This window comes from Coturnix japonica, chromosome 5 (assembly GCF_054131305.1).
Source record: "Coturnix japonica strain WE chromosome 5, WE-NBRP24, whole genome shotgun sequence".
Lineage (NCBI taxonomy): Eukaryota > Metazoa > Chordata > Aves > Galliformes > Phasianidae > Coturnix > Coturnix japonica.
The window spans coordinates 17,295,649-17,321,115 of record NC_140667.1 but is presented as its reverse complement, the minus strand read 5'-3'; the positions used below and the strand labels follow the sequence as shown (position 1 = coordinate 17,321,115).

Sequence of the window (25,467 nt, the reverse complement as noted above, 5' to 3'; positions counted from 1 at the left end):
TTTCAAGCAGTGATTTTCAAGGAGATACAAGTGAAGCTGCATGTGCGCAGCAAAGTCTGCAAGGTTATGCTGGACATAAACCTACTTTAAAACTTCTCCACCACTTAGCCTTTTCTCTGCACCAGAAATTCTGACTCTAGTCTTTAGCTTCAAATGTTCCTAAATAGCTAGTCATAAATATTCTACCCTTTGAGAAGCAAAGTGAAATATGCAACTCCAATTAGTATTAATGGGAGCTGTATCTTTATACAGCTACATGTGCTGTTAAAAACTTACTTCTTGGCCCATAGCTTTAAAAGAAAAACAAACAAAAAACAACAATGAAAAAATGAATAACACAGAAACAAAACAAAACAAACAAAAACAACAACCACCCCACATTCTGAATTGGAAAGGATAAAAGCTTCCTCTTTCAGGTATTTCAACAAAGTGCAAGATTACAGTACAGTTGTTAAATGTAGAATAAACTGCTACATAAAAACGAATCAGGACTGCTGTAAAAAACTTGAACACCAAATAACATTAACGTGTCAAGTCTCTTACACCGGCATATAAAACAAATCACGGCATTGGTATGGATAGAATATTGTGGACATAACTCACAGCTAAATCTCAAAACTCACAAGCAGCGATTATTTCCAAAAGTTTCTTACAGTTCCCAATCATCTAAAGCAACAGCATTGCTCTAAAAAGAGAACCTGAAATAGACTATTTTTGTTAATTTAGCCTTACGCATTCAATTTGCCATTGCTGTCTTGAGGTATGTCAAGACTGTTTAAACAAAAGCAGTGACTTGCTAAATCCTGTTCTTAGCTAATTAAAACCATGATTTTGAAGTATGTTCCTTTACTCATTATTCATTGTTTACACATACACTACAAAACTGCACAACACAGGGCATCTTCAAGGTTGCGAATACAACAGGAAAAAAAAAAAAAAAGATATGTGAGAAAAAAAATTGGGAAATGCTACAGATTTGATTAAAGGGAGGAGGGTCAGAATAAAAAATGCAGAAAACTCCCAAAGTCTGATAAAATACATTACTTAGAATTATGAACAAAATTCTAAAAACTATTCTAGGAGGAATTCACAGGACTTATTAAGGCACAAATCAGCTTCTTCATATGACAAATCTTTTTTTTTAATTGTGGTCTGAGATAACCCAGAAACAGTGCCACAGCTCCCTTCCATTTTAGATACAAACATTGTCCTATGCTGTTTCAATTATATTTTTGTTGGTTATTTTTTTACAGGTGGGAAAACATTTTCTTAAAGTCCAATATATTCAAAAAAGAAAAAAGAAAATAATTATTAATGTAACCAGTGCAAGAGACAATATCAGCACAGGGATTCCTGCATTCAAACTTTACATCCAAGCAACCTGAGAGCACTGGTTAAATTTAGACTGGGAGCAAAACTTCATCATTCTGGTTCCTCTCTGTCCACTAGGCAGCTTTCTTATCCAGCTGCAGCAAATTACAGCTGTGAATGCATTATCTATCAGTTACTGAAGAATGGCTAATGATTACCCATAGTAAAGCTGTTTAAGTCAACAGAAATAAAAAACATATTCTTCTTGCTGTCAGAGTACACAGCTCTTTGACAGTTACCACATATAACTGCAGATATATGTCCAGAAAGGAAGAAATATACTAGGTTGCAACCACATGAACCAGGAACCTCTTAACGTTAATATTTTTCACTTTCCCAGAGGCAGTGAATTCTTGGCTCACTCAAACAAGACAATTTTCAGTCAGAATCCATGCCTCTGAAGATCTTCCCTAGCAAGAAGCAGCTTATGCAATCAAATAGCATTCTACTTCTGCAGCAAATATTAATAACTGTCACAAAAGGAATACTTCCCCGTATTCTAGAGAAAACTTAGCAGTGCTATAACTTCATAAATGTTACAATAGGGCTAATAGAGGAAGACCTGACTCTGCTTAGATTAGCCTCTGTGATCTTCAGCAATTCTCCTTCACCCTTTTCTCTTTCTCTCTCTCTCTTCCCACTTTCTAATACACTGTGTTGGTTACTCATAGACCACAAACTTTTACAGAATAGGAAAGGTTCTTACTTTGAAGATAGCCTAAGCACACAAGGACTTGGTCACAGGTTTGCCTGTAAAATAAATAAGTAGCAGTAGTGTACTGAGATCAATCACACAGTGAAGTAAGAGCAGTACTCTTCAGTGTGTGACCTTAAGATCAAAAGAACACTTCCCATTCTAAAGAGGGGAAGCAGAAATCTTGCCAGTTCCATTGAATGGATACAAAAATTGCAGGGACATCATTGTCAACTGTCCTTAAAATAACCATGCAATAAACGGTGAGAAGACATCCAGCAGTCAACTGACATGACAATCACTGTGTGCTTTTCACAAAAAAAGTGTGTACAGGCAAGGGGAAAGTCTGGCTGAACATGTGTTAAAATCAACATTGTAACATAGGAAAGTCTCATGATGTCACTATCCAAGATTCTGCTGAGACCTGAGAGATCTCAAGGCATTTTCTGATAAAATTATTTTATACATTCTCATCAACCACTCAGGATAAGTACACAGGTATTGAGACAGATATTTCGAAATTCACTCTGGATTTAATTGAATTACTTCAGCTTCACAGTTGTAAATTATATGAAGGATATGAAACATACCTCAGTCTAACAAGATTTCTGAGCTTACTCTTATCCTGAAATCCCCATGCATCAGTGTGGTATGCAGCTGATTTAACACAAAGCCTGTTCGTTTCTTTTTCAATATGATACCATGTCTATTATATTCTACAACTTCATTAGAATGAATAAATTCAATCAATATTTCAGCAAAGAATGAAAGCCAATTGTGCTTCATATTCATGATCTCTTAAGGAACTCAGTGCTACGCCAATGACAGCTTCACAGAGCATTACTAAGAAGTGTCTAAAGTCATTATTTGCAGGCATACTGGATAATTTTATATAATTTTTAATGAGGCATTAAAGAGTGAAAGAATTATCTTGGTAACTTCAATATCTGCTGTATTTCTTAGGTCGAACTCAGTAGCAATGTGTCTGTTTGTACATCCACTAACACTAGTGGGGCTACATCCACTTGCAAAAGGGTTAAATTGAGCCCATGTAACCACGATAAGCTGAATGTTGCTAAAGTCAGGTTGTTCATAACGGGAAGAACACAGCCCTTTACTAAGACATAGATCTTTCATAGTTTATTTATCATTAACAGATAGTGTTTTATAGCACTGCATAGAGGTTACCATAAAACAACGTTTTAAGGCTCTCTCAACCATATTTCAGCCATAAATGTCCTATAGTCATAGGAAGTAAAACTACTGAGGTTCCATATTATCATCTTTATTACAGATGACCTCACTATTGTGTTCTCTATAAAGAAAAAATATTAAACCATTAACATAGTCTGAATCCTAAATTAATACAGGTTTACTACTCATATCTGGATCTAAATGGCCTTACTTGCAGTGTAATTATTTTTCAAGGAAAATTTTGTTGACAGCCCCATTAATGGTGATCAGACCAGAATAAACATTACCTCTTCTACTAAAAACGTGACTTCTGTGGCAGCGTACCGTAAATCAGCACACATCCATCAGCAGTTTGGTTTTCAGTGAAGCTTTATAATGAATGACATATTAAAAACAAGGCACAAATTAATGAAAATTCAGCCATTTCACTGTTACAAAGTTAAACAGCTGACACAGCTATACTGTTTGATCCAGATATTTCTGTTTCCTTTATACACTTTTCCTTACTGGTTCTGTTTGTCAATATAGTTCCACAGTGCAAAGCTGCATTATCACAGTTCATAAAGACTTTTATAAGAATCCAGAAGAGTCGGAAGAAAAGATACCATTTCTCTTTCATTACTTTTTAAAATTAATTGCTCGAGTTGAAGAAGTCCTTCAAGTCCATCAAGACCAACTACAACCTAGCCACACTATCCTAACAGCCCTCCACTAAATCACGTCCCTGAGCACCACATCCAAATGGTTTTTAAACACACCAAGGGATAGTGACTCAACCACCTCCCTGAAGAGCCTATTCCAGTGCTTAACCACCCTTTCTGTAAAGAAGTTTTTTCCTGATATCCAACTTTAACCTGAGGCCATTTCCCCTCATCCTGTCAACTGTCACAGTGAGAAGAGACCAACCCTGCTCACGCTGTAAGCACCTTTCAGGTATTTGAAGAGAGCAATAGGGTCTCTCCCTCAGCCTCCTTTTCCCCAGTCTAAACAGACACAGTTCCTTCAGTCACTCCTTGTAGAGCATATTCTCCAAGCCTCTCACAAGTCTTGTTGCCCTTCCTTGGACCTTCTCCAACACCAGTGTCATTTCTGCACTGAGGTGCCCAAAACCAAACGCAGTATGCAAGGTGAGGCTTCACCAGTGCCGAGTACAGAGGAAGGATTACTTCCCTAGCTGTGCACATAACCTCATTTCTGATACAAACCAGGATGCCTTTGGCCTTCTCGGCCACCTGGGCACACTGCTGGCTTATGTTCAGAATTCTGTCTGCAAAAGTCATATTTCAGAGCAAAGCAGTGTTCTAGGAAATGGGTCCCATCATGCAAAGCTTTAGGATAGACTTCCACATTTGCTTTAGAAAGCACATTTTGCCCATTAAAATTACAGTGATTGTGGCTGAAAAAAAAATAATAATAAATGCTGTTAACTTAAAAAAAATATTTTGAGGGGAAAAAACAAACAAACAAACCTCTCCTTATCCATTTCTTTTCTCTCCCCTTCAACCCAGAAGGTACACAGAGAATTTCTTATAGTTTTAACTAAATAGCACTCCAGGAGAAGACATGGTTAGCGCGGTTGATCCAAAACAGAACTGCAAGCACTATCCTGCAACAGCAACACATCTGTGAATTTTAGTGAATTTGCCCCAAAAAAATAGATCTTACTGCTATAATAGGTCCCAGGTTATTCTTTCCTTTTCTTTTGGCTGTTACTTTTTCTAAAATGGATAACACAAAAATCAATGACAGAAAGTTATATTTTTAGGTTTTTAAGCATGAAAGATGGCCTAGAGAGATATGCAAGCTACAGCTACAGTATATTCTTATTATTCACCTTGATACAGCTTTTGTACATTGTGCTCATCATAGTTCAATAGTACCTGACAAAACTAATGCTAGTTTTCATCTAACACAAGCTTGTGATGTTAAATAAGAAGCTGTGTGTGTGAACGTGCTTTTAAGCACTACAGTGCACCAAAGAATGAGCTGTTTTCAGCTAACATTGAGCCACTAATGATTTTAATGAGAGTGCCTTCTGGATTCATATTTTTTTCATAAAATACATCACACTAAAACAAAATCAATGAGAAACATTAATTAGGGCCTTTTTAGACGCCTTCTGTGGTGTTGTTTTTCTTTTGAGAAGCACCAGATGAAGAATGCTGTGCTTTATTTAAGCTAAGTTGTTTGACATTTAGATGAGAGAAAAAAGAGAAAAATACTAACAAACACAGGAACAATTTTTGACAGCTCTTTGTCATGCAAGAGAGAAAAAAGGGGACCGACTGTGAGATACTACTTTGAAGCCCTGGAAATTTGTAATGAAAAATTTAAGATACAAGAGAGGAAGAAAGATGAGCTATTCATTTGGTTCTGCATATATTAACACTTGTAATTCAAACTAAAGGTTTGCTATGTGTTTTCATAATTTTGACTCTAATAAATATCTTGGAGAATTGCTTTGATATTCTAAGATCATGCGTGTAGCTTGCATCCATTAAGAAAAATGGGGAACAATCATCATCAGCCCTCTTGGCGCTAATGAGAAGGTCATTGCTCTTTAATTATCACAGACATGAAACCGAAATATTTCAAAGGCTTTGTGGAATACAGTGGCTATGGGCAAAGCTGTGTATCTGTTTATAAGTCTGCCTGTCACAGAACAAACCAAGTAGGACTTGCATCTTCCATTCTGTAGCCTCTCTGCTTTTGTGTATATTTAATTTTCAAGTTTGTATCACTGTTTCTTGCACATTGGATTAATCTCAGAAATTTAGACCAGCTATTAGCAGGGGACATGTAGGAGGGAGGAGGGCAGGGAGAGGAGGAGAAAAAGGGGTAGAGATGTGAGAATAGTAAAATGTCCCTCATCAGGAGGTATTGTGAAATAAGAACTAGTGTGTTGTGTGACCTTATTTCCCACAGTAGGGGTGTTATGAAGAAATAGAAACGATGAGGTGTTGCAGGAAAATATTAGCAAATTAAAAATCTGTGTTTGGCATGGGTTCTGATCTCACTCATATTTCCACCCTCGCAGAGGAAGTGACTACAAGGGGAACAGATAGAGTTTAAGCAACAGATACAGCTGATGCAAAGCACAGGGTGGTATCAAAAGTAAAAGCAAGTTTTATCCTTTAGGTTCTGAATTCCCTAAACCAATCTCCTATTCTACAGAACTTGAATAAACCATTCCCCTCAGATCTATTATGTTTACACTGAACACGTTTTGGGGTTGTATTGGTCCAACAGCAAAATTATGAATTGCACAGACTATTTTAACTTTAGTAATAGGTGAGTACCCTTGTCTTTCATGCAAAGCAGAGACTAAAGAGCAGATAAAGAAACTTCCTTGCCCTGAGAGCACCAGCAGCCCTCATTCTCCTCCAGTAATTTTGTTGTAAATGAAAATTATGGAAAAGAAGAAAAATCAGCTTCAAAATCTCAAATTCACAAATATTTCGCACAACTAAGAATGCTTCCATTTATCAGTTTTTGAAGACAGATTCTGAAATTTTGGGATAAATCAGCTTACATAACTGTGATCCCCTTTGAAATTTCCATTACGAAGATATGATGTTTGCTCTTCAACAAAATAAAACAAGGGCAAATCTTTATGGCAGATGAAAGGCTTACTTCTGTGTATCAACTTTCATCTATGAAGCCAGCTTAGAAAGAGCTGCATTATATAAGGAGAGAGTAATGTTTCAAATTACAAGGGCTGCTCTGGAAGTAATGCCTCCTGTTTTATAAGGTTGGCCCACAATGCCAGAAGCATAGAAGCGCATATGAAGCAAAGGTGTGGGGAGAATCATTCAGGTGGAATTGATAGTCATCAGTATTTACTGAGCATTTATGATGACCAAACAATGAATGTGGGGAGAGTGAGGAAGTGGGTGGTGCATTTCAGCAGTGGAAAAGCAATGTGAAAGTCAAGACACGTTCTTGAAAGCCATGCACATTTTTTCTGCATGCAGCATGCAGATTCATGTTCACCTGTGGTGAAAATGCATAGATTATGGTGCTGACTATTTTGAAAAATTATGTTTTGTAGCTGAGAATTTTCTCTATCAGATAGTGTTATTATACTCTTTGTATCTGTTGCGGTTTCTATGGGAATAATCAGGAGGCATTACTTTCTGAGTGATCTACATATTTCCCACAAAGTTTCCAACTAATTCTTTTCACAGATTTTGACCTTTCACTGAAAATAGAAACTCCATTTCCTCTCCCTATATTGACACCAGACCAGAAAATCTTCTGGGAACTTATCATGAAGTTTCAAGAGCAAAAAATGCCTTCTTCCCTTTTTTTAACCCCCACCCTTTTTTTTTCTTTTATTCTTTTTTTTTTTTTTTTTGGGGGGGGGTGGGGGGGGAGGTAAACCCAGTAGAGAGCACTACCTGCATGTGTCTTGTCTATTCACCTGGCAATGCAAACTAAAAACACTGGATATTGGTAGATAACCTGAAACCAGGTGCCCTAATCCCCAGAGGTAAGTCTCCAGCTAAGTGATTCTATAAAAAACAATTGCTCTTTCAAATACTAATATAGACATTTTTCAGAAGAGTTTTCCCTTGAGATCTACCTACATAACACTGTACAACAAGATCAGACTGCCTTTGTCAAAGAACTACTCAAGTAATCATTTCCAGGGTGATGAGTCTAAATTACTTGACATGATCAAAGCAGCAGCAGAGCCTATGTCTGAACTGACATACACATCCGAACAACTAGATCGAGATGTTTTCTGACCTTTCTTCATCCCACCTTCCTAAGAACCTGCTTTCCACATGAAAGAGATTTGATGAGAAACATGATGTACCTTGCACAGATCATGCAGATGCAGTTGAGGTTGCCCTCTGGCCAGACTGACAGGTGCTACTCCTCCACTGCTACAGCACAATAGAGTTAAAGAGAAGCTCTGCCGACTCTGTGAACTCACCTCCACAGCTGGACACCAAATAATGAAGCAATTGCAGTGATGCCCTCATTAGGCTAGAGAGCTGTCAGTGCTCTCACTCGTTCCCATTCCCATTAGAAACTGAATTTGATGTGAGAGGGGAATGGTATCTCTGATATCTCATCTAAACAAGTGCATCATTATCTGGTACCGCCAAGAATAATTCAGCCCACTCACTCTCATCGGTATTTTTTGCTAACCAGTTTTTAAGAGAATCATTGGGAGAAAGAAATAAAAATGCACATTTTAGTAGGTGAGTAAAAAATTCTAGTGTTGTGTCAGAAGAGAGTGAAATCTTTATATGTAGGGACAGTCCCTGTCAGAGGGGCTCAAAGGACAGTCTTGCTCGTGAAGAAAGAGGGGTGTTGGTTGGATTTCCAAAGTTGATATTCCTAAGTAATAACTTTGCCCAGACTTCCATGTAAGAAAATATCTACTGGTCAAACTAGATGGATCAAGACATAGCATAGAAGGGTTTTAGTTGATCTCTTCCTTTTGTGTAAAGAGCATGGGAAAATTTGCAAGCATGGACAGGAGGCTGAAATCTTTGTTCTAAACATATTGGAAGTAAATGAGTTATGTTCTACAATTCTGAAAAAATTAAGAAGTAAACTATTTAGTTCTCGTGATCCCTGTGTTCTCTTTCTTCTTTGTACAAGCTTCAGGAGAATGTCTGTTGCTATGCAAATGCTAGCTGCTGTTACAAAACAGATCAGAAGCAGAGAAAGTAAATGCTTACACTTAAAGAGGGATGTCTTTTGTCTGTAAATCAAGAAGCACAAACAGCACCAGCTTCCTGTTTCTAAGTATTAGCTTACTGGAAATATTTACTGTTTATCCAAATACTTCACTTTTACAGAATTTTCTGCCTTAGAAGCAAAAAAAAACCAAGAAACATTTTCTCAGCACTGCATTCCTTCTACTTATTTGTCTCTAGATTTGTACAGCTCAATATTCAGACTACAAATTGTTTTCAACTTATGTAGCTAATTTATTCAAATCATTCCTAATTATACTGCCCACTTTCTTTACTTTGACTACCCTTTGCTTGAATCTTTGGCATATTTTTCCTGATCGTTATGATATAAAGTGAATTAAATTAGTCCTAAAACTGAACCTCGTGGCACTTCATTTTTCTCTGCCTCATCATACCACAGACTGACTTAGCTCACATGTTTCTTTGTCTCTTCTATTAAAACACATTTTCAAAATCACCAATTCACGTAGCAGATCGCCCTGCACGATATTTGCAAAGTTTGTCTGTGATTAGGGAAGGTTTTCATGCAGCATTGCATCAAAACATTCTGAATGAAAATGAAAGCAGAACAATGATCAAAATGTCACAGGCCAAAAAACTGTAAAGCAGTTTTTATCAGTGCAAGTTGCATGAGCTTTTGACAGCCATAAATAAATAAATACATACATACATAAAGTTATTATTTAATATTTTATCACTGAAATGGCACACAATGGTACAACAACATAGATACCTTCTCAAGTCCAGAATTTCTATTGCCTCAAAGCATCTCCTTTTGCTAGCTATTACCTATCTTTCTTTCTTATTCATTCTCTCTACATCAGATATGTCCCCAAGAAAAGCATTCACTGTTGAAAAAGCATACCTTCTAACTATTCACTCTTCTACATGGACTACCCATTTAACTGAGATTAACAGCACCAAGGATATAAAATGTGTCACTGATAGAACGGAAATGGGGCCTCTCACTCTCCACTGTTCTCACAAAAAAAAACAAGTATCTTGGTGAGAATATATTCACAGAATGCACACAGTGCTTCCAAAATGAGCTTGTAGATGAAGAAAACTGAATAAAACTCACAGGTACAGAAAAGCTAAAACTACACAAAAGCACGCAGAACTACACAGAAAGAAGTTTTCAGCAGTTAAAGGACTCTGATGCAGCGTATCTGAAATTCTAGGCAGTGACATCTAATCTACCGTCTGGTAATGATAGCTTTATGTGTTGAAGATAGAAATTGACCTGTAGTAATCCATTTCCAGGTTTAACTAGAGGCTGAACAAAACATGCTAGTTAAAGAAATTAAGCTCGCTTACAACATAGGTATCATGAAAAAAAAAAAAAAACAAAACAAAAAAAAAACCCTACACATACTTATTTAGAAACACTTGTGAAAGTTAATGAAAATAAGCCTGCCGGAGCTGTAAGGCAATGGAAAACCTGAGCATGAGGCAATGAATTCCTACACCAACAGGGGCCTAAAGGGTCCAACCCTGCACCTATTAATTTCATGCCATTGGCTTCAATAAGGCCGTAACCAATAATAACGAGTGATACTCCTCATGCAGTTGTTTTTATGCCGTGTTAATACAGTGTTAAGCCAGTTGTTTAAAACTGCTTTGCAGTAATTAAGTAATGGCAGTTACTGTTACATGTGTTTATTAGTAAAAAATAGTAAAGAGCCGTTACTGTTCTGTTCTTTATACGTGGCCTTAGGGACTCTGGCTTTTGTACTCCCCAAAGTGCCCTCTCATTACTGAACTAAACTTGCCAATAAAATACCACAGGGGATAAAGGAGGTTTTTTGTGTGTTTTCCTTTCTTCAGTGGGGATAGGAGTTCAGCTGAACCTGAACATCACTAACTTCTTTCTGCACCGCTCAACATTGCCAGCACACAAGAGGTGTGTAGAGGGATGATGCACACTGATGCTGCAGTTTTCCTACTATTTTGCTTCTCTGCAAGAATAATAAACAGGGCTGAAGTCAGCAGTAGTAGTTCATGTGAAAAGTCAGATATCTGAACACAAAAAGCACTGAGCACGTTTTAAGGCAATAGTCATGTAAGAATTACAGATTTCATGACCGAGAGAAAATATGCTTGCTCCCAGTAAGGCCAAGGGAGTTTTGCTGTTAGCTTCTGTGAACTCATCACTTTACCACTAGTGTTGCTTCTTTTTCACTGCCAAACAGAGACATGAAACAAAAATGATCAGAAAACCCAAATCCACAGAGCAGGCCCGATTTCCCATTGCCACATATTTTAGGTACTCCTTAGCAGGGGTGAGAGAATTGGCAGCACTTAAAAGCTTTGCATTCATTGTTATGACACTTGTTCACACAACAGGGAAAGTATGGAGAAACTGCCTTTGAGTGGAATGATGACCGTAATAAAGTCTGCATCATAAAAAATAGCTGATGCCCCAGAAAGGATAACCATATAGATTGCTATGAAACATCCAAGGATCTAAAGACCAAGGGAATGCTCTTTTTTTCGCTCAAGAAAGGAAGTTCGCTCCTCCTATTTGCTGACTTGTTCCAAATACTAAGCAATAAAAGGCGAAATTCTACCCCAGGAAGGCAGCATATAATTAAGATAATATAATCAATACAGTCATCTTGTGTCAAAGGAATATTCTTTAAAATTTTATTCCACACCTTTGATTTTCATATGCATGCTCTTCATGCACTCTGGTTTTAACTCATTGCCATAAGGAGAACTTTAGTAAGTTCTGCATAACAGTCTGGCATCAACAAGCTGAGTAACACAGTAACAGATACAGGACAGTAAGTGATTTCTCTAACCAAGACTCACTTGAACCAATTACTTCTCCAAATACTGACTCCAGTATTTCAAAGACAATTCTATCATAAATTTTAATTCAAACACTGCCAAAAAAGTAAATCCTGTGTACATCTGACTTTAAAAATTCAGGAGGCTTAAAGAAGTCTTAAAGAGATCTTAAAGAGGCTTAAAGAGGATTCTTGTTAAACTGTTTTCTTTCTCCTCAACTCCTTATTCAAAGCGTACTTTTAATTATGCATCATTGCCCACACATAAATTCATTTACGTATATTAATTTTTGCTCCACTTAGCAGAGTGGTCACTTAATTAAATGTCTTCAGTTGTTTTAATGAAAAGAAAAAAAAAAAAACACCAGCTTAAACAGAATGTTGTAACACTATACATTTAAACACACTATTTGTTGCCTTTATTTCAGTCCATTTGTAACACTGATACTGGGGCATTTGCGGAACTGATATTAAAAAGTAATATACTTTTCTAAAGCTCCCAGACTGTTTAGCAGATTTTTAAATTGAAATCAAAATTATACAGATTTTTCATTCTGATAATTTTACCAATTCACTAATTCTTTAATCTTTACAGGTCATTGAACCAACTTCACATTAATGAGATGTAGTTAAGAACAAATTTTACAGTTTTTCTTTTTTCTCTTTTTTTTTCTTTCTTTTTTTTTTTTCTTTGAAAAATGTTGCATATCATCTGCAAATTAGAAAGATCTTGTTCCATTTATGGTACATTTATTTAAAATAATCGAATGCATGAGAGCCAGCTGAACACTGTGTGCAATGACGCTTTAAAACAAATTACCATTTATTTATAAGGAAGAAATAGACTTCTAAAAAGCACACAGACGGCATTTCATTATTAATGGTGTTCTCCACGCAAAACTGATTTCTTTCAATAAGACAGAAAAACAGAAAAACAAGAGAAAACTCACCAAAAAAAAAGAAAGCAAATGTGGAAAGAGCCTATGTTGAGGACAAGCATATTTCGTGTATCAAAAGTTCATAAAACACAGTCAAAAAGGACATGTGAAGAGCACACACATATAAGGAATTTCAGAGGTGATTTCTCTGCAACTGCTAGGAAGCCTCAAACTACACAGTATTGTAGACATTGTGTTTAAAAAGAAGTTACTCAACACAGGCATGTAAAAACTTATTATTTTTTCTTCCAGCAAGCATAATGTATTCAGAAACATTTCTAACATCAGATGCCTGAAAGAATCAATATTTCTAAATTATTGTGGACTGTAATTTCATGCTGTGGAAACAGTGAAATGTAATTACTTTAGCTCAAGTATGTTAAATTACTATTATTCCTTACCAGATACTACTAAATAGAATAGAAAATTTGTCTTCCTAAATGGCAGCTTAACCACCCCACCTAGGGCTTCTTAAGCAAGGTGCTGTGTGTAGAAGCATGTCTACACCACTCATGAAAGTCAGCATTCCTATCTGGATCATAGCTTTATTGGAACTGGATGAGAAAAATTAACTTGGTGAAGACTAAAACTACATGTCTTAGCTGAACATCTTGGCCACTGCTCAAGGAGATTCTCTAGAGCCCTTTGGAAAAGAATGCAAAATGCATTTTATTCCTCGGGAAAGCTGTATGAAAAGCTATTATACCATTTCTAAACAGCTATTTAGTTACAGAAGAGCAGCAGAAAGGAGCAAACATATTTTGAGGGGTATGTGTTTTGAGGTAGAATAATTAAGAGCTGCAATTCCATGAGAATGTAACTTGCTTGCTCATTCCCTTGCACTTCAGCTCCCTCTCTCATATTTTATTAGCAAGAACGTGACCTCTAGCTTCATAGCTCAGTATAAAGAAACACCACACATTTCTTGCTTAATTTTAACAGAGGTATAAATTGAAATATACATAGAATTTCTTCTAAGTCAGCTTTTGGAAAGAGTCAGAAAATATTCTAGACTCAAAGATATGTGAAATGCTTGGCAGTGATGGAAATTGTGCCTGACAATTTCAGAAAAATTCTTAGGATAGAGTGATGACATACATAAATCCTAGTGCTACTGATCCTAATTAGATTGCTGTTAACAGGCAGCAATATCAGTACTTGATAGCAAATTCCTATTGGAAATTGTCAGATCACCAGCCAAAGTATTCATCAGTGATCTTCACTTCAAGAGATATTTTATAAAAACCTCACCCCTTTTCTCACGCTGAAAAAGCTATTTGCATGATCCTTGATGTACCACAACCTGAAGTTTCTCTGTAGCTGCCAGCTATTGTCATTGAGGAGATTTTAATCTTTTTTCCCTCTAATAAGCTTTCTTACAAAAGTTTTTAGCAAGGAAAACAGAAAGTTAAGAGATCCTGGGGCCACACTTTTCCAGCTCTGCAGTCAGTTCCTCTGATGACCAGTCTCTACAGCTATCCTGATTTCTGAGCACCACTGGGGAGTGACACATTCTACTTCTGTGTTTTTATACTGCCTTCCTGAAGTGAAAGTCCACTGAGAAATGGTAGCTTCTCTCATTTGTTCTCTACCACCTAGTTATCAAATGGGGAGAGAGCAAAGTGCACAGGGTCTGACTCCTGCTCAGACCTTGACATATCAACTTCCCACTGCAATAAAAAGCTGTTCTAATGCTAGATTTTCGGGGGGGGGGGGAAAAAAAAAAAAAAAAAAAAAAAAAAAAAAAAAAAGAATGTGTTCCTGGGAGAAGGCTTTGGAAAGTTCTCTTTGCTCACTGATACTAAAACCCAGACAATTCAAGGAGGAGGGAGGACATGACTGCTTCTTCCTCCTGCTAGCTCCAACTTGAGGAATACACTCTACCTTGTATATCTACCATCACAGAGATTATGGTCTCTGAGAGCTTTCGAAAGCCCATACAACACATCTCTTACCACGGCTTACACCACAATTGGGCAAAAGATACTTCTCCCTTTTTTTGATACTCTCTAATCCAGTACTGGATTTGCACCCGTTTCTTCATGCACTGGCTAATGTGCTTCATGAAATCACTAAAATTAATGTTTGTTCTAGAAACTGTTTTCAGTTGAGTTGTAGCTGAAATAAGTTATAAAAGTTTCTGCCTAAGCAATTTGAACGAGTCCAAAATATATCAGCTTGAATTTGAATATCTCATGTAGCATTTCTTTTAGAATATGTTTGGCTTGGTATAATGAGTCATAGTTACAACTTGTACAGATATGACAAATTATTATACCTCTTTCACCTAAATAATTGAAGTTTAATATTATTAGTAATATTATTAATCCTATGTGCTTAAAGTAATTGGAATCATTTTACCCATCGGGACAGAACTCTGTGTAAATGTGTGCACAGATCAATACCTGGCAGTGCAAATAGTCTTTGTTGTCTTTATGTTCATTCTCACATTCACTGGCCAGCAAATTAAATTTCTTTTGCACCTGGAAATTCAGAACTAGTCTTACCATAACTTGTTGGAAATGAACTGCTACGACACATACCCTATTAGGTGATAGACAAGCATTAATCAGCAAACAAATGCAGGCAGTTGTTGAGGTAGCTGTGACCCAGTTAAGCCCATTTATCCAGTTTTGCCAACAAGAACAAAATTCAGGAGCAACAAGAAAAGCAGTTAGCTACAAGGTAAGCAGCCAGGTGAGAAAACAGACTTTTGAGTCTCATAACACAAACACTGAAAAGAGATGTGCATCATCACACATGAAAGGAAGGGAAATAAGTGATTCAGCATGCTTTTGCAGAAGGCCAGGGCCCAGAATTTGGGCAAGACTAATCAAGGTCAGAGAATTCGGACAAGAAGCAGAATTAAGGTAGGAACCAGGAGCTGCTGACACATCTGGAAAGAGAATGCTGTAGTGACTGTAGCACCTATTAGTCTTTATGAATGTCAAATAAGTTCTTAAAAGTTACCCAAGAAGGTAAATATTAAAATTGTATTGTGGTTTCCTAAAATAATGCATTTACCTATTTACTCATATACACATACACCACTTTTCAGGTAAACTGATGGCAGCCTCTTTTTGTGATAGGAGAATCATCCTACTGTGTCAGATTCTCTAATATCCAAAGCACTTTCACATATTGATCTTTCTTTATTCCCTACAGATATTAGTTATTGCAGTATTTTGGGCCAACTGAAAAATAAGTTTCCACTCATTTGCCATTGAAAGTTTATACTTCACTTTCTAAGACACACTAGTGGCTTTCTTTCCTGTAAGGAAAAGCATTAAAAATCTTCCATGTCCCTTTGGTGAAATCTGCGTGTGCTTCTGCTTCACTTCTCAATCCAACATAACATGTACATCTGTCTTGTTCTAGCAGTTAGTAGCCTTAGCAAACATGAAAAAAAATGAGAATTAGAAATGATGCTTGGTTTTAAAATAAGTTTAAGACATGAATAAAAATCTTTCTTCTTCAAAGATCAGAAGAAATCCTTTTAAAATCACTTGACAGACCACAGAGGATGGGATCTAGGCGTTTTTTAAAGAAGAGGTTGTAGATGCCAACTTCATTTCTCAAGTGGCTAACAAGGCATATAAACTCAAATGGAACAAGATGCCTTCACTGTTCCAACAAGCCTATTATCATGAGAGTGGTGAATGTTACGTGTTCAATGTTCTATGTGAACGAATGAACAGTAAAAGCTTTCAAAATGAAGTCAGCTGTGAATGAATACTGGTTTTATTGGACATAAGATGTAAGCTCCCATGAAAGTTGGCCTTCTAAGAAGTTACAGAAGAATATTTGAAAACTGAAAACATAGCGGATATAAAATTTCTAAATTGTTATGGTGAAATCAAAGATGAATATTTTACAAACTTTTTTTTTTTTTTTTCCTATAAGCTTAGTTGTACTAATCTGATGCTTATGAACAATGTCCTAATGGTCCTAATTCTAATTACATTATCTTGAATTTCTAGGTGCTTGGTATTTTTTGGAGAACAACAGGTTGTGAATTCAGCATTAATTACAAAAGTAATAAAAAGAGAAAATTGCAGGTTTGATAGTTGGAGAGAAAAGCTGCCAAACAGATTAATTCCCAGAATATATTCCAGTTGAATTAAACAGTTTTTTCCTCACTGGTTATGCCAAAACAAACTACATTTTGTTTTGTGACAAAGTAGGCACACAGAGCAATAATCTGTAAATTTAGCTCTCAATTCTTCAGTTCCTTGCTCTCGCATAGATAGGCCCAGGCCTTGATGGATAGACTATTCAATGGACAAAGAACTGGCTTCAGGATCAAGTCTTGAGAGTGGCAGTCAATGGCTCCACATCTGGATGGAGATCAGTGATGAGTGGTGACTCACAAGAGGTCAGTGCTTCGAAACTCTTCAGTATCTTCATCAGTGGGGTTGAGTGCCCCTTCAGTAAGTTTGCTGAAGACACGAAGCTGTGGGGTGTCAGCACACCAGAGGGACAAGATGCCATCCACATGAACCTAGACAGGCTTAAGCAGTGGGTCCAGGTGAACACCATGAGGTTCAATACATCCAAGTACAATGTCTTGCACCTATGTCAAGGCAACTCCTGTTACAAAGACAGGCTGGGGGATGATAGGATTAAGTACAGTCCTGCCAAAAAAGACCTGTAGGTACTTGTGGATGGGAAGCTGAACACAAGTCAGCAATGTGCCCTTGCAGCCCTGAATGCCAACTCTGTCTTGGGCTTCATCAAAGAAACATGACCAACAGATCAAGGGAGGTGATCCTGCCCTTCTGTTCTGCACTGATGAGACCTCACCTGGAGCTCTGCGACCAGTTGCAGAGTCCTCAGTACAGGAGACACATAGACCAGTTGGTTGGAGAGCATCCAGAGGAAAACCAAAGAAATGGGATGGAACCTCCTACGAGGACAGGCTTAGAGCTGGGGCTGCTCAGCCTGGAGAAGAGAAGGTTGTGGGAAGACCTGAGAGTGGCTACAAGAAAGAAGGGGACAGATTCTTTGGCACAGACTGTGGTGACAGAACAAGGGGAAAGGGTTTCAAGCTTAAAAAGAGTAGATTTAGACTAGATATAGGGAAAAAGCATTTTTCAGCATGATTGGTGAGGCACTGAAACAGGTTGCCCAGGGATGTCCTTGTCCCTGGGGACCTTCAAGGTGAGGCTGGACTGGGCCCTGGGCAACCTGATCTAACTGTGCATGTCCTTGTTCATTGCAGGGGAGTAGTACTAGATGACCTTTAAAGATCCTTTCCAACTCCAAGGATTCTATGATAAAAAGCATCTCAAGCAGCTCATCCACACAAATTGGCTAATGGTGATGACTGTGTTAAAAAATGGTGTTTTTAATTGAGAATTTTCTCTATCAAATAGTATTGTGCTCTTTTTAACGGTTGTAGTTTCCATGGAAATGAGGAGGCATTACTTTCAGAGTGACCTACACATTTTCCTCACCAAGAATAAATAATGCAGTTCTTTCTGAAGCAAAACATTCACTCAAGTTTTCCTTCCTTAGTTATACTGGCAGCCTAGAGTACATGGAATTATGCCAGAGTCAAAGCGGACTGTAATAAAGTCAATGGCATTTTATCAGATATGTAGCTAGGGGCAGAATTTAATCCAACATGTAAATTTTGAATAGAATTCTTTAAGAAAAGGCTTAAGAGAAATAAAACAAAAACAGTTTATTTTCCTTGATAATACTCAATCCACGCAGTACAAATCACGGGAGATTAATAAATGATCTTTACTGGAAACTCTGAAAATCATTGCAAAAGAAAACATTTATACAACTTTATTAAGGCTTCTGAAGTATGGTTGATATGCTCAAGTCCAAAAGGACTATAAAGTATCAGGATATTACATAGAGTAATGCCGATAGTTCTTACTCTATTTACATTGAATGCAGTTTCATACACTTTTTGCATATGGGAAAGGTTAATTCTATAATGAAAAATGTTTTGATTCTACACTAGTGAATTTCTTATAGAAACACAAAAGATTACTTGGATTAATAATAAGGGTAATAAAAATACTTCCCACTTTATAATAGAAAGATAAACATATGTATTTGTAATGGAAAAAAAAAGTGTTTTGTGGAAAAAAATATAAAATTCAGATCTTGGCAAATACACCTAGAGCAAGTAAAGGTAGCTCCGAATGCTCAGACAAAACTCATTTTAATCCCTGTATTTGTTTATAGTACAAGAACTTTTCTTAGGTCACTTTAAGTTTGCCACTGAAGATAGTTAAATGTACTTAATAATTATAGTAGGGCTACAGTTAGATTTTCATCAAAATGTGACACATCTCAGGGCAGCTTTTCATCAAATTTGAGCCAAGTTTGTTAAGTTCATGAATGTTTCAGTAAAGCAGGGTCCAGTCTAGAATGATCCCCAGCAGATTTATGGAACTGTATTTTAAAAAAAAAAACAAAAAAAAAACAAAAACAAAACAAACAAACAAACAAACAAAACACCACTATCTTGATATTTTTAGAAAGTTTAAAAAAAAATAATATATCTTCAGTATAATAAATCAATGGAATTTACTACCATGGAATAATTTTTTGCTTTCTCTCTATCCTACCTTGGAAAGAACACAAGACAAAAGCTGAGAGCTTTCAGAACTAGGCACTCAGGGCAATCACAGAAATACATCCATAGAAGGAGAGCTTGAAACACTTGGGATATTTTGTTGCAGAGGAAACAAGAGAAAAGAGAGATAAGAACACCAAATACATGATACAAGGGAATTCAGATGTTCCCGTGTTTCCTAATATTATGTAAGAACAAGGGAACTTCCAGTGAAATTGGAAAAAAAAGAAAAAATTCTTTTAGTGATAAAGACATTGCTTGCTTTTTTTGTTTCTTTCTATGCTTCTTTTGTTTTCAAACAAAAATTATAATTTATATGTAAAACTTATTTTATGGCAATAAAACAAAATAAAACAAACAAGCCCTAGTTGGGCAGGGAAAATGCAGCAATTACCTAAAAAGAGAAAACAAAAACAAACAAACAAGGAAAAAAAAAAAAAAAAAAAAAAAAAAAAAAAGAACCCCTGATACTATAAAACTTAAGGCTTAGGACAAAAACTTACAAGCTAAAAATGTTAACCTAATTCAAAGAAGAAAATCCCCTCATGCAAATATTGTTCTTCATATGAATACAATTACTATATCAGTGTATTTGAGTTCCTCATTTTTATTTTTGCATTCTTTTGCTATTAATACTACCAAATTTCTCCCCCTTCGTCCCCACCTTTTTTTTTCCCCCATTGCATTAGTCTTAACTGCCAAAAGAGTGCTCTGAGCTCAATCATCCAAAACAGTTCTGTGTGCTCTTCAATGAACCCCCTTCTAGTTTGCAGAATTGGAAAAGTCTACTTATTCGTGGCTAGAAGTTTCTCCATACTTTTGAGTTATCATCAATAAAGATGATACAGCCACTAAACCAAATAATTTACATCATTATAGCAACAGTCTTTACCACTGCATACTACTAAACCACTCTGAATACCATTTAGGAGGTTCACTAAAATATTCGTATAAATTATTACAATGAAGATCTCTAGGTACTTGAGGGTCTGAAGTAGCAGAGATACTAAAATACTGTTAGACTAATAGTCAAGAGAGAGCAACTGACACCAATCAGGGTATCTGCAATTCTAAATCAGCCATAACGTCTCTGACAGAAACCAGGGGAAATGCAAGCAGGGACCACAGAAAAAAATAGGAGTGGCATAGGGAACATGAAAGAGAACCAAGGATATGTTTGATGGAGATATGAAAAGGGGGCACAAACTACAAGGAAGAATGCCAGAATAGTATGGATTGACGTCAGAAGGCCAGAGGAAATCAAAATTCACCATTTCTATGCTTACAGAAATATTTACTACTTTTTCTCCATCTTCCAACTTACCACAGACCATACTCAGAAAGAATTAGGTAAAGGTGGACTGCTTTCAAAAAACATGGGAGTACACATTTACTTACACACAGCTCAAAGTATGAAAAATAATAAAAGCTTCTGCTATTCAGAGAGTCAGATTAAATTGCTTCTCTTCTCAGATTCTAATTCCCACACACACTGAGTCCAACACAGTCAGTTGGGTACGGAGATGGGGATATTTAGTGCAACATTTTTAATTTCACTTCACGTGGTAAAGGTTTCAAAGCATGCAAATCCTTCCATTGCTTTCAATGGTCTTCCAGTGTTAAACTCCTAACACAGCTTAAGTATAAAGGTTATTCACACTTACCAAGAACATCTTTGGAGCAGGCTTCCTGCATAACACTTGTCCAATCCCTTATGGCTTAATGCCCGTAGTAGTCTATCACATTACCTTAGACCGTGGTTGTTTTTGTAACAGATATTGTGTCCAGGTATGCAATGTCCTGAAATAATTTTCATTCCTCCAAAAGTAGCAGGGGGCTGACACTCTGAGCTGCAAAAAAGATCAGAGAAATATTTGGCACATTTCTTTTTCAGTATCCCATAAGCGATGTAGGTGAAAGGAGATACACATCATCCTAGAAGATACAGTCAGTGCAGACATCAGCATTCTGCACTCACTACCTCTGCACAGCAGAAAGGAAACTTGGCTCACAGGTTACTATCAGGATGCATATGAAGAAAGCAAGGGGACCTAGCAGCTCTTCCTACAGGCTAGAATGGAAACCACTAGTCCAGCCAATGACTTTTTGCTAGCTTTACTACTTCACATCCATACATGCAGATACACTAAGGCACTTGACCGAGGCCACTGACTTTGACATCTGGGCTTTGGTTTTGAAGTCCCTTCTTCTCTATCTGGTGTTGACTGCAGTAGCATGTACTGCTGCAGGCTCTGAAAAGCCTCTCCTTTCAAGCACTCCTGGTTAGCTCGGACAAGCACTGCTGCAGTTGCTATACAGCTGGTGAGCCAACTCATACAGATAACTGGGAGATGGCAAAAGTATAGCCATGACACAGGTTAAAACACACTAAAAAAACTGAGCTCCACATGCAATGCGTGAAGCAAGTAACCCACCCAGCCTCACATCTTGCAGGAGTAGGGGGAAGGTACAGAATTTGCAAGATCTCTTTGGAAATAAATAAATAAATAAATAAATAAAACAACTGCTTCTGTGATCAGCTTCAGTAGATAAAGCTATTGTCACAAGAAGAAAAAGAAAACCTGGAAAGTTACTTCCCTTCAAAATATTAAAATTAGATGAATCTTGACGTTTCTAGGTGAGAGACCAAAGTCTAGCTCCAGGTAATAGCATATACGCTATGTGTGTCACTTACGAAATATATACAACAACCAAGACACATTAGTTAAGAGAGGCCCATTAGTCATCTGTGTGTTTACAACACACGTCCTGCTGCTTGAACATAGCTTCTCTGGCTCGATGAAGTATATACGGAATACCAGTGTGATTTTTCTATAAAACACTGGCTAGTATCAAGAAAACGTAAATACTGTTTAGTGCTAGGAGATCCAGATTCACAGAGTACTGTTGTAGCTGAATTTTTTGAAAAGACATATGGCATCCCAAGTGTAACAGATAGTTGAATCTCAAGTGGGAACCATTGTTCATTCATCTGGACCAAGTGACATTCTTTATGCAAGAATAATTCCTGATTAAAGGGTGAGTTTTAATGGAAACTAATTAGGCAACCTCTTTAGCCTGGGCATAATGATCAAATGAGCTGTCACACAGTACCTGATACAATGATCTCACATGGTACAAGATTTTATTCCTTAGCAATTACACTCCCACGTTGCACTGCATGTGTTTATTGCCTGGAGCACACATGTCAAATTAAAGAGCAGCTTATGCACCTGATATTTAATTATTGCCTAGCACTACAGACAACCGGGAAATGTCAAAGCGAGCAGTCCTGCAATGGAGCAACTAAAACTGATATCTTCTTCGGCAAAGAAAAAAAAAATAGAGATAAAATATGTATGGATGATTCAGTTGTCTTACAATTCACAGTTACAAAAAAAATGGTCTCCCAAACCTTAAATAATTTACCACCATGCTCAACACTGAAAATTCTGTCAAAGTAGAAAAGTACATGTAACAGGCTCAGCAGCTCACAGGATTATTTGTATTAGACGCATCTTCACGTGCTTAAAGCATTTACAACAAAATGGTTGAGCTATTTTATACCAACTTGAAATACCAAAGGAATCATTTATTTATTCAGGTATGGACTAATACACAGGTGTTAACAGAAACATTCATTTCTACAGCTCTGTTATCCCGCAGTTAACTTAAAATCATCCTCAGCTTACTGGAAATTTTCTTAAATTCCTTCATAGTCAAATCACCTCCTTAATCCTAGTTGTAATGAGGCTGAAATGAAAAGCCAGCAATGCTAAAAGAGATGTAAGCAAAATGTTTCCAGCAAATTGAGACATGCTAATCAAAAAAGAAAGTTTTATGGCTGCGACAGAGGTGCTGACAGTAAGGTGAGGAAAAATCCATACTGCCTCAAGTTTTGATAGCAATTTTTAATAAAGAAAAAATGTGCATAATACAAAAGAGTTTCTTTTAGTCATTGATCTGTAATGGAACACCCAAATAGAGATCCAATGGTATCCTGTGGCTAGGAAAAGTTGTGTATCTTGGACCATTCTACTCCAAATAAAGGAATCTAATTACCCGTAATCTTAATTGCACAGTCTAATACTAAAAAGGCTTAATAAGAGTGCTTTTGTATTTACAAAACTGCACAGCTTGTGAAAGAACCCTCAAAACATTTGGCAGGAATCCCAGCCGAGGTATGACTGACTGGAACCTCTAATGACTACAACATGTAAACAAGTGTTTTGTTTCGACTGATAATCATTAACTTCCAGTGTCAGACTTATCCCACAAGGTTTTGTTCACTGCTTCACCAGCCTGCTCTACAAAGGCATCTGGTGCTAAGGGAAAGGGAGGAAAAAAAATTGCAGAGTGCTATACAGTGTTGTCACTCTTAAACTAAAGTGGCAGTAGGCAAATGAAAGGGTCATGAGGTAAATGCTTCTAACAAGGAGCAAGCTGCTGTGATAATTCCCACCATTCTTTGATGGTCCCTCTTACTGTTTGACTTAGTGACATAATGTGCTAGACCCCTCCTGGTTATTTTATTTTATTTTTTAATGAAGAAAGGTAATTTGAAACTGAGCCTCCCTGAGTTGTACCACGCCTTGGTAGCTTTCAATATTAAACATGCAGAAAAAAGAAAATTTTGTTTCCCTAAGATCCACAGGAACAATATGCTTTTAAGTGCTGCATTAAAAAATAAAAGCAGAACAGCAGTGGCACGCAGTTGTGCAAGGACAAATGTGGAATCCTAGCAGAAGAGAGGAAATTACACAAACTGCATTAAAAAGGTGTTCAACAACAGTCATTTTCAGAGTGAATTTGAAATGGCCAGGTGCTCAGGTAGGGTAACTCTGCTGTAATGCAGACAACATGAAGAAACCAATGCAGCTTTCTGGTCATTTACTTTAATACTGAAGAAATTATTGTTCAAATCATTTTATGTGGATGCACAGGAGAAGTTGAAAATTATTTTCATCATGTAAAAGAACTTGGTAAAAGAGCTGCAGTCTGTACATTACTGGATAGCCCATATTTACATTCTCAACATTTTCTCAGCTTGAGAAGTGCAAATACATCGTGTAATTTTAGATCATGCAATCATAGACATCCAGTGTTTTGAGTGCCTAGTAAAACAGCAGAAGTAGCTTAGAGATCTGCAGATCAGTATACTTCGGTGGCTACTGTTAAGTAAAAGGTCATTTGTAAACTCCATTTAACCACTGATACCACTCTAAACTTAGTTTCAAAGGTTTCCACTTATTTCACAGCCCTGTAGTATCTTGCCTGTGTAACAAGCATCTTCTGATCAGTGTTAGCAGAGCACTGCGAAGCGCACTGTGCAGGGCTCTTATGATTGCACGAAGGAATTTATGCATGCAACTCTCAAACGGCTTTGATATATAACCCTGCAGAATCAGGTAGGAGCTGGGAATCAGCCCGCTTAAATTTATTTAAAAAACACTTGGCAAAGCAAGTTTGCAATTGTTTAATTTTCTTTATAACTGCTGCCTCACAAGATAATGAGCCCTCATAACAGTGTTTTATATAAAAGCACATTACGCCTTTACACAGCACACATAAATGGCCGGTGATTATTAACAATGTTAAAATGTCAGTAGAACCAAGCCAGCATAACAGCATGCATTTAGCTGCCATAAAAGCTGTAAATGACTGTTACATTGTTTTAAAGGAAGCATCTTTAAAAAGCACTTACAAATAGAGGAAAAGAAATATTTGTTATGAGGAATAGAGATTTAGATGAAATGTCAATCAGATTTGTCTTTGCAAAAAGCATCAGTCACAAGAATCAGCTCAGCTCATCGCTGCTGCTATTAGTTTGGAGTTCGAGGATTAGCAACAAAATGCTTCATAAATATTTTTTGGTTTCACCTTTGACTTGTTTTCTTTTTCTTGCCATCCCTGGATTTCAGTGTTTTGGAATGCTTTAAGAAAATATTCTCAAAGTAAAACTTCAGAGAGCCCAAATATACACATTTGCCGCTGATTTATGATCTGAAAAATGTCCAGCATTTAAATGAAAGTCTAGGAAAGAGTAAAAGGTCTAGACAGGGTAATCGCTGTATAAATTATTACAAATATTTTAGAGGCTTTTAGCCTCAAAACGTCACTCACGGCATCATTTTCGACACAATGGGTCTTACTTCCACTCACC

General features: G+C 36.9%; 1 long non-coding RNA gene across 14 annotated transcripts in view; it reads right to left on the bottom strand.

The window, feature by feature from the left end:
- The window catches only part of LOC107314642 (uncharacterized), a 295,770-nt gene that overhangs the window by 251,393 nt on the left and 18,910 nt on the right, over positions 1–25,467 (bottom strand). For all 14 annotated transcript variants that reach the window (XR_014946465.1, XR_014946466.1, XR_014946462.1 and 11 more), the window contains exon 2: positions 20,969–21,154. This is a non-coding gene — a long non-coding RNA (uncharacterized LOC107314642). The remainder of the gene's footprint in view (positions 1–20,968; positions 21,155–25,467) is intronic.